Raw genomic sequence first — 11,092 nt, 5'->3', positions numbered from 1 at the left:
AGGGAGAGGGAGAGGGAGAGGGAGAGGGAGAGGGAGGGACAGGCAGAGTGTGAGTGGGGGAGGGACAGAGAGACAGAGTGAGACACAGCATGTGAAACAAGCTCTAGACTCTGAGCTGTCAGCACAGAGCCCGACATGGGACTCAAACCCACAAAGTGCAAGATCATGACCTGAGCTGAAGTCAGACGCTTCCCAGGTACCACCCAAGGTGCCTTAGGAAATCCTTAAGGTACGATCAGAGATGCTACTCAGGCCTTTGGGAGGCTAGAGCCCACAAATGGGTAAGGTGGCATCATGCTGAACTGGATGGCTACAGAGACTGGAGTTTGGTGTTGACATTGGGCTAGGAATAGCCCCAACCCAGGAAAAGAGAGGTTGAATTCCCTGAGACGGGAGACAGAGGCGGCCCAGGGTCTGAAAGGAGAGGGCAGAGGCCCAGGTGGCTGCTAAGGCAGACCTAGGGACGTGAAAGAATGCCCCTGGGACAAAGCCTTCAGTCTTCATTTCTGTTTCCAGTCCTGCCAACTGGTGGCTCTTTCTGCAGCCTGCAAGTCCAGGATACCCCGTCATATGTAGCACAAGCAGGGTACATTCCCCCCCCCCCCCATCTTGTTCTTGGCTCAGAGTTTAGCAACCCACCTGTTCCTGACGCTATTAGATAGCTAGGACATCAAGGTCATTTTGCACACAGGTGTCCCTGGAGGTTGCTTCACCCTTTCCGCCTGGGGTGGTGCAGCTGCCTGGCCAAACACTGTGGGTGGCTGTAATGAAGTCACCCTGCACCTGAGGTGTCGTAATTCACTTTGCCTTCATCCCAGCCTCCAAACCTTCAACTCTTGCCTTCGACTCATTCCTTGGTGCCTTAGAATCAACCATTCAGCTAGAACTGAATTTGTTTTAGGATTAGTTTTTTTTCCCCCTGTATAATGGGAATAGTTTCCATGGCATAGGATTGTTGTAACTCACAGGGATAACACAGAGCTTTGAAATGGTCATGGCAATTAGCAGATGCTAAATGAATGGCAGAGGTGGTTGTGGATAGAACTGGTAAAACTATTATTAATGGGAACACTACTACAACAGATAAAGCTGTGGCTGGCCCAGATTTAACCAGTCCTACAGTCCTAAAAATGGTATTATGCCCCCGGCTTTGCCACAGTGAGTTAATGCCACCACTCTCTTTGTTTCCCTGTCTCTCAAATTGGGAGAGTTCCACCCATTTCAGAAAATGCCCTTGCATCTCTAAAGGTCCTTAGAGAACATCTGGTCCACTCTTTTCTCCTCTGTACCCCACTTTACAGAGGCAAAATCTGAGGCCCAGAATGTAAAGCAGCCTACCTAATTCATACAATGAATACTATTTCTAAATCCACATAGGCTTGGTTTAATCTTTGCTTTGTTTCCTGGTGTGGGTTGGGAGGACTGGGGTTGGGGAAAGGGCAAGTGATCTAGAAATGTAACACTCTCTTTACTGGAGAGGCTTTTGATTTACTAGGAAAACAAGATAAATTCATGTAAAAACACAACAAAAAACCAAAGTTTAAAAATGAGAGAATGTATAACAAGTTCTCTGAAAAATATAAGATACTTGTACAGACAAATTGTGGTAGCCTGCCTCCAAGATGGCCCCCAATGATCACACCTTTGCATAGCTTCCTCCCACGTGGTACCAGGACTCATCTGCATGATCGATAGACTACACTGGAAGTAATGGTAGGTTGCACCAGACCTTTAGGTAACAGAAGACTGCAGCTTCCATCCTGGGATCTTTCTGTACCACTTGCTCTCAAGAAAGCCAAATGCTGTGTCACGAGGACATTCATGAAGTGATAGAGAAGCCTATATGGTGAGGTACCCAGTCAATAGCCAGAGAAGAACTGAGTTCTAATAATAACCACATCCTAGGAGTGAGCAGGTACACCAGCTCTGGACACAGGCCCAGGTGACAGCTTGAGAGCAACCTCATGAGAGATCCTGAGCCAGAACGCTAATCTTGCCTGGATTCTTGTCCCAACAGAAACAGTGAGATATTATGTATGTGTTTTTGCAAGGGGCTCAATTTGGGGTAATTTGTTACGCAGCAATAGATTGCTAACACATAAACACAGATCATCATCATTCTCCATAGAGTACTTACTGTGTGCCAGCCCTGTGCTCCCCAAAGAATAGGTAGCAAAAACACAAGACAGAAGCTCCAGCTAGGAATTTTGACAGCACTGGGCTGAGATTGGTACCTTGGGGAAAGGTAAGCCATACTGATGGCAAAAACACAGAACCCTCAAGAGAGCTGACCAAAGTCAAGCCACGATTTCTTCCCCAAAGTGAGATCACAAGGCTCATCTGTGTGCCTATATGGATGTATGTGAGAGAAAACTCGCACGCTCACACAAATATCGTGAAGGGGGTAGGGTTCTAAGTCGTGGCTGCCTTCCACGTGGCCTTTCGAAGGAGGCAGATTCTTAAAGGTTGCCAACAACTGGTAGGAATGAAATGCCTTCTGTGGAGTAGGACCTTCAGCTACTCCTATTTGGAAAAGTCTGGCTGCTTCTGTGAACCAGGTTTGAGTCCTACATCCTACCTACATCAATACGGTGTGAAGTCAAGTCAGTCTCTTATCCATTTCCAAAATGGGCAAGGCAGCTTTTCTACATTCCCAAAAGGATGCAGTAAAGGTAAGACGAGAAAATGCTTTGCCAACTATAAAACAGTACGATAATGAGCAAAGTGAAATCTTGTATATGTGGGCCCAAGAGCCGGCCTGGCTCAGCACATCAAGTTAACAAATGGTAGTGTTCTTTTCCTATGGACAGGCTGACCTCTGGAAACAAGAGGAAGAAGTAAAATCATGGCGGCAGGTGTTTCCGGACTTTTGGCTTGTGCCCACTTGTCACTTTCCTCCCAGGGAGCCATCTGTGCCCTGAAGCATCCCCACGTCCCCCACTCCTCCTCCACCCAGGACTCACCAAGTGGATAGAGGAGACCTCTCTGCAGCTCTGCTTTGTTCAGAACAGGTAGGATATGGATCCCAAAGCAGGGGGCAACAGGGAGGGAAGGGTTTGACCTTGCTCTCACTAGGATCTGAGGAAGCTCAACTGCCTGAGGGCTGGGAATGGAGTGATAACAACCAGCAACACTGAAGGGGTAGGGAAAACACATGCCTAGTTTCCTTTTATCCATCTGCCTAGGGCCTGGGCATTGATTTCCATTTCCAACTCTAGGATTAATGGGACAAGGCAATACACATCTGCACACAGGCATGATTGTCCCCAAGAAACGGAGAGGAGGTCTGTTCCAGGCTGAATTGTGTCCCCCGCAAAAGATGTTGAAGTCTTTACCTCCAGAATCTGTCAATGTGGGAGAGAGAACAGAGTCTTCTGCTTGTATTTCAAGTCTTCCAAGAACGGACTCCATCGGGCGGAGGTCAAGTGTCCCTTTTAGCACCAGACATCCCTACAGGTCACAGAATTTCAGTTTTGTACACTTGCTTATGGTGTCCCTGGGTGTGAGCCGAGGATGCAAGTTAGTAGGTTCATTTCTACAGGGGCCAAAATACTGTGTTCCAGACACACAGCTCTCTTTGGGTAAGCGTGTCTAGCTCCAAAGCCCAAGTCTAGACTATCTGTCTGCAAGAAAAATGAAAGGAATGCATTTTTGTGTGTGTGTAAATAGGCCCGTGTACGTATATGGGGAGGGGGGAATTTCCCCTCATTTGCTAATTGGACAGTGGGCAGCTGATGAGGACTATATTCTCTGCCAAGGTCTTGGTGTACATAATTTTGCCTTGCAGGTTTTAAATCCATACAACTTAAATAGGTCAGGAAAAATAGTGAAAAAGTTTGTAATGGGCAAAAGGATGATTAAGTGTCCTTAGGAAAGAATGTTAGCTATTTAGATGAATTCTCCAGGGCTATCTGATTCTGAGGCCTTCCTACCTTTCATTGTCTCTATTTTGCAATTCTGTAGAGCTAGAAGCTAACTCCTGCACGTCTAACTGGATGCAAATGACGCTTGCTTATAGAAATGCAAAGATTGGGGAATGAAGATACAATGGATACTCAACACTTGTAACTTTTAGCATATTCTGGTAACACTTCATTCTAGAAAGAAAAAAATAAGCCCCCCTTCCTTTTCTTTGAGAGAAAAGAAATTTAATTCCCTTCAAGGAATGGGAGGGGGTCCTTGAGATAGCCAGCTAAGCAAGAGTCATAGTCATTGAGGAAGGGTGGAGGGGAGTCTTATTTCAGAGTAAGTGAGATGAAGGTGGTCCTTTAGGTAGCCTTCTCCAGGAACACTGGGTTCATATAAATGTCAACACGGTCAATTTACAGCAGAATGAAACACTAAGGAAAACCTCTATCTCTTGTATTTAAATTACAATAAATCCAGACTTTGGACCTAACATAGCTGGAATAGCATCCACCATAATACAAACTTACAATTGTCGGAAGACAGGTAAAAGATTGAAAAATATCTACATCATGAATTTAGAGTCACTCATTGCTATTTTTCCATAAATTTGGAAGTCCTTTGATATAAAAGGTACCCAAAGTGTTAATTGACCAATAGCTTTAAAGCACATGACTTCTATAAAGCTTGGAATGTTTCAAATTTTGAATTGATTTTCCATGTTGATAGAAAAGACTTGTGTTTTATGGGCAATTTTTGCTTAATTCAAGATCTTTTACCTTTTGTAAAATATTTTTCAGCTTCTCCTAATTTATTTAGAGAGAAAGAGAGACAGAGGCAGACAGAGAATCCCAGGAAGGCTCCACATTGTCAGCACAGAGCCCAATGTGGGGGTCCATCTCGGGAACGATGAGATCGTGACCTTAGCCCAGATCAAGAGTTGGATGTTTTAGCTGACTGAGCCCCCCAGGCAGACTTCATCCTCCCAATTTTTAAACAAAGTTTCCATAACTGATTTTTTTTTTTTACCATTTCTCCATGTAAAAATATTTGTATAGAAAACCCTAAACACTCTACCAAAAGACTATTAGAATAAATGAATTTGGTGACGTCACAGGATACAAAATTAATATACAGAAATTTGTTGCATTCTTTACACTAGTAACAAACTAGCAGAAGGAGCAATTAAGAAAAAAAATCCTGGGACGAAGGGGTGGCTCAGTTCATTAAACATCCAACTTGGCTCAGGGCATGATCTCCTTGTTTTGTAAATTCAGGCCCCTCATCGGGCTCTGCACTGCCATCACACCGCCTGCTTGGGATTCTCTTATCTGCTCCTTCCCCATTTGTGCACTTACGTGCAAGCCCTCTCTCTCAATAAATAAACTTAAAAAAAAAAAAAAGAGAGAGAGAACACCATTTACAATTGCATCAAAAAGAACAAAATACTTATGAATAAATTTAACCAAGAAAGTAAAAGATCTACATTCTGGAAACTATAAAGCACCGATGAACAATAATTGAAGATGACACACACAAATGGAGAGATACTCTGTGCTCGTGGATTGGAAGGATTAATATTGTCAGAATAGGCATACTACACACAGCAGTCTATGGATTCAATATAATCCCTATCAAAATACCAATAGTATTTTTCACAGAACTAGAGTGATACTAAAATGTGTATAAAACCACAAAAGATAAAGAAACTTAAATTTTAAAAAAGGGGTAGGCGCCTGGATGGCTTAAGTCAGTTAAGACTCTGACTCCTGGTTTCAGCTCAGGTCATGATCTCAGGGTTTGTGAGTTTGAGTTCTATGTCAGGCTCTGTGCTGACAGTGTTGAGCCTGGTTGGGATTCTTTCTTTCTCTCTCCCTCTCTCTGCCCCTCCCCTGCTAGGGCTCTCAAAATCAAAACATAAGCTTAAACACACACACACACACACACACACACACACACACACACACACACACACACAAATAGCCAAAGACATCTTGTAAAAAAAAAAAAACAAAAAACAAAAAAACAAGCTGAAGCATGTTCTCTGATTTCAAATTATACTATAAAGTTGTAGAAATCCAAACAGTATGGTCCTGGCAGAAAAATATATCCATGGAACAGAACAGAGAGCCCAGAAACAAACGGAGGCTACATGGGCAATTCATCTACAACAGAGGAGGCAAGAATAAAGAGTGGGGGAAAATGGTCTCTGCAATAAATGGTTGTGCTGGGAAAACTGAACAGCTACGTGCAAAAGAAGGAAACCTGGCCAGTTACCACAGAGTAACTGAGCTCAGCCTGGACAGGGGCACACACACAGTGCATTTGGGCCACAGTTTGAGGAAGTCACATGTTTTATCATGGGCTACAAGGAAACCTACTTGACTCTTACCCTCGAAGTAGATACTATTTCTATTATGCTATGTGATTAAAACATTTTCCTTGGACTTAGAGATGCTCTATTTTATAAGGCTGTCTGCTCGGCAAACATTAAGTTTGTTTGAAAAGTGGTTGATGTCAGGATGCCTGGGTGGCTTAGTTGGTTAAGCATCTGACTTCAGGTCAGGTCAGATCTCATAGTTCCTGAGTTCAAGCCCCCTGTCAGGCTCTGTGCTGACAGCTCAGAGCCTGGAGCCTGCTTCGGATTCTTTGTCTCTCTCTCTCTCTCTGCCCCTCCCCTGCTTGTGTTCTGTCTCTCTCTCTCTCAAAAATAAACACAAAAAAATTTTAAAAAGAAAATAAAGGGACACCAGGGTGGCTCAGTTGGTTAAGCATCCCACTTTGGCTCAGGTCATGATCTCACGGTTTGTAGGTTCAGGCCCCACATTGGGCTCCATGCTGACAGCTCTGAGCCTGGAGCCTGCTTCAGACTCTATCTCCCTCTCTCTCTGCCCCTTGCCCACTCATGCTCTTTCTCTCTCAAAAATTAATAAACATTAAAAAAAAAAAGAAAAAAAGAAAAGTGGTTGATGTCCCTGCTCACATGATGTGCAGAAATCCAAGAGACTCAAAGAATCGTCCCCTTAGACATGACCCCTTTAAATATTCTAGCACACGTACTCTCATGTACAGTTACCCTATCCTCCTCACAAGAAATTTGACACTGATTTCCTAATTTCTTAATTCCAACAATCCATTAATATCAAGTCCATGTTAAAATTTCTCCCATTACCCCAACAATCTATTTTGTGGATTAGAGAAAAAGCCAACCAGAATCATTTCAAGTTTAACAACTATATTTGGTTGTTTTGTCTCTTTGTCTCTTTAGTATCTCTGTCCAGTACAGCCCCTTCTCTTAAAAAAAAAAAAAAAAAAAAAAAAAAAAAAAAGAAAGCCTCACATTCTGAATTTGTCTGATTGCCTCCCTGTAAGATCATTTAACCTGCCCCCTCTCTCCTACATGTCTCTGGTAAGTTAGAAATTGAATCAATGGGCACCTGTCTGGCTCAGTAGGTAAAGCACAGGACTCTTGAGCTCAGGATTTTAAGTCTGAACCCCACTTCGGGTAGAGATATTACTTAAAAAAAAATTAAATCTTAAAAAAAAAAGAAATTGAGACTAAATAATATTCAGATTAATCCATCTTGGCAAAAGTACTTCCTCGGTGTCATTTATTTTAAATGCAGTGAGAGTGCATCAGATCAATAGGTATATACTCTCAGGGGGTTTTGCTACTAGTAATATTAAGTTTGACTACTTGGGGGGCACCTGGGTGGCTCCAGTAGGTTAAGCGTCCAACTTCGGCTAAGGTCATGACCTCGTGGTCTGTGGGCTGGAGTCCTGCATTGGGCTCTGTGCTAACAGCATGGAGCCCACTTTGGATCTTCTGTCTCCCTCTCGGTCTTTGCCTCTCTTGTGTTCTTCTCTCAAAAATAACCATTAAAAAAAAAAGTTTGCCTACTTGGATAAACATGACAACTGCATGACCTCTCCTTCCAAGAGACCATCTTCCCTAAGAAGGTTGTAAGAAATCTGGGATGTAATCTTTGGCATCAAGAAAATCGGGGGCACCTGGGTGGCTCACTCAGTCAAGTGTCTGACTTTGGCTCAGGTCATGGTCTCTTGGTCTGTGGGTTCGAACACTGTGTTGGGTCTGTGCTGACAGTTGAGAGCCTGAAGCCCGTTTCAGATTCCGCGTGTGTGTGTGTGTGTGTGTGTGTGTGTGTGCGCGCGCGCACGCCCCTCCCCAGTTCACACTCGTCTCTCTCAAACATTTCAAAAAATTAAAAAAACAAAACACCCATTCCTGTAATAGGTTGGACATCTATTAATGATTCTTCCCTGAATGAATTATTACACTGGGGCTAGGCTTCCCTACTAATCATCAAATCCAAGCTTTTAAAATTTAAAAAAAAGGAGGGGGGGAGGGGGGAGAATGAGAAGAAGGGATTTAAGAATCAGCAACAAGTCTCTTCCTATAAAAATGCCAGCCCCTTAAAATTGATCATGATGGCTCTCAAGATTGCCTTTAGGAACACCAATCAAGAATTTTATTCTGTAATTAAAGGTCTCCAGGATCCATCCTTGGACACTAATGGAAAGATGACAGAACAAAGAGGAAGAAAAGGAAGGGAAAGAAGGAAAAGCACATCAGGGAATGTTTCAAATTTGAACAAGCTATATACTTAAAGAGCTACCCTTTTGTATGGTGGAAGTAAAAAATAATCAGCAGATACTCCAACTACTAAGCAAATGTTTGAGGACAAAGTATTTATATAGTCTCAGCGTGCATTCCAAGTTACTTATCAATTTAATATGAAAAGTCTAACTTTGAAGTTGAGCACACAGACCATCCTTAACCAAGCCATCAAAGTTAACATGGCCAATAGGACAAAACAACAGCAGGTGTCTCCTGCTGTGACCTCACCTCCCTGATATTCCTACCCAAAATGCCAACTCTGGATTTAATTGGGCAAAGCCAAGTTCAGAGGCATGCTGGGCTAACTCTCCTGTGCTCTTAAACATTCGGGTTGGGGCGCCTGGGGAGCTCAGCAGGTTAGACATCCAACTCTTAATTTTGGCTCCTGTCATGATCTCACAGTTCATGAGACTGAGCCCCACATAGGGCTCTGTGCTCACAGTGTGGAGCCTGCTTGGGATTCTCTCTTGCTCCCTCTCTCACTCTCTCTGCCCCTGCCCCATTCATTCTCCCTCTGTCTCAAAATAAACATTTCTTTAAAAAATGTTAAGGTCGAGAGGCACCTAGGTGACTCAGTCAGTTGAGCGTAACTTCGACTCAGGTCATGATCTTACAGTTCGGGAGTTCAAGCCCCAAGTCAGGCAAGTCAGGCTGTGTGCTGACAGCTCAGAGCCTGGAGCCTGTTTTGTATTTTGTGTCTTCCTCTCTCTCTGCCCGTCCCCTGCTAGCTAGCACTCTCTCAAAAAAAATAAGAATTAAAAAAAAAAAAGTTGAAAAAAAATTTTTTAAAGATAAGGTCAAGAATGGCAAAGAAATGGTGAAGAACTATTCTAGATAAAGGATACTAAAGAGGTAAAACAACAAAATGCAACAGGGGATTCTGGACTAGACCTTGAGCCAGAAAAAAAGAGTCATCAAAAATGTTACAGGGACAATTGACAAAATTGGAGTATGAATGGTAGATTACAAAATATTATATCCATGCTTTATTTCCTGATGTTGAGAATTGTATTTTTTTAACATGAAATTTATTGTCAAATTGGTTTCCATACAACACCCAGTGCTCATCCCAACAGGTGCCCTGAGAATTGTACTTTGATTGTGTGAGAAAATATCCTTGTCTAAAAAAAGACGCATCTAAGTATTTAGGGACAAAAGGTCCTATGTCCAACTTGCCCTCAAATAGTTCTCCAATACATATACCATGCACATGCATTAATCTATTTAGACAAAAAAAAAAAAAAAAAAGAGAACATGGGGCAAATATAAATAACTGGTGAATCTGGATGAGGTGTATATATATGGTTTCTTGCAACTTTCCTGTGAGTTTTCAAATTTCATTCCCTCCATCAAAATAAAGCAACCCTTGTTTCTCTCATTTCCCCTGCTCTCTGCTCTAAAATTGACCGAAGATAGGAGACCTGGTTATATTCAGCACGTTCAACCAGACCTTGCTGGGATACACTGGCCTAGACCCTTTGTCTCCCTAGGTTTCTGATTGTGCATCGGCATAAAGGTGAAGTTGGCCTGTAAGGTTCAAGGATTCCAGGACAAATGGCATCTTTTGCCAAAATGGAAAACCGTGCATGTTTTGTTCACTTTGTGGGATTTTGCTATGCTTACTTCCAGATACAGCCTTTCTCTCCAATTCCCAACTGTTTTTCCAGCTACCTCTGAAGCTCCCAGAGTAGGTCGAGTTTGCGGTTATTCAGTTTCTCATCTCAAGTTGGATCAGGTAGAGGGAGGCTGTTTGTCTCAAGGGATGTTGACACCAAGATGACAATGTCGTGTCTTGACTGTCCAATATAGGTCAGAAAGCCCAGGACTTCTATTGCTCTTTGGTGCAGCGGGGTGGGGGGTTGGGGCAGGGGGCGGGGGAGTTGGTCAAGCAAAGGCAGGAGGTAGTGGTTATTTGCTCAGGGGAGAAATGTACTTCAAAGCATCCCTCAAACAGGGAAGGGGGAGGAACTAGTGTTCCCATCTCAGAGTATCCACGTAAATGCCACCCATACATCTTTCTTCAAAATGCCAGGCAGAGCATGTCTGAATATAAATAAGTGACCAATTAAACTTCCCAAGTTTAACATCACTAACCATGGCTCTAATAATGTTGTGTTAGGGGAGAAAAAAAAAAGTATTATCTCTAATTGTTCTCTCCCCTTTCCCATTCTGAGTTTTTTGTTTAAGAAAATAGTCAATGTATGGAGTCTGGAAATTTAGCATAGTTAGAAATTAAATACCAAGAGTTTAAAACGATAGTTAAAAATCTATTTGAGTAGGGGTGGAAACTGCCCAAACCAAATCACCAAGCCGTGAAAACTTCCAGCCCTGTGCATGTCACTTCTTGAGGACCCTCATGCTCAATTTCAAGTTGTTAAATCTTCACTTAATAGAAGGTCCATATTTTGATGACTCAAGATCAGAGAAAAAAAAAAGTCTCCTATATTTGGGAGAGTTAAAGATTTGGAGAAAAGAACCCCACAGTTGACTTCACAGACTAGAAAGTCAAGGGCTGTAGTCTAGACTCTGATATCAAGGTATGTGAAT

The sequence above is a fragment of the Panthera uncia genome, chromosome D4, assembly GCF_023721935.1.
Source record: "Panthera uncia isolate 11264 chromosome D4, Puncia_PCG_1.0, whole genome shotgun sequence".
In the NCBI taxonomy this organism is placed as follows: domain Eukaryota; kingdom Metazoa; phylum Chordata; class Mammalia; order Carnivora; family Felidae; genus Panthera; species Panthera uncia.
Note: the sequence above shows the minus strand (reverse complement) of the source record.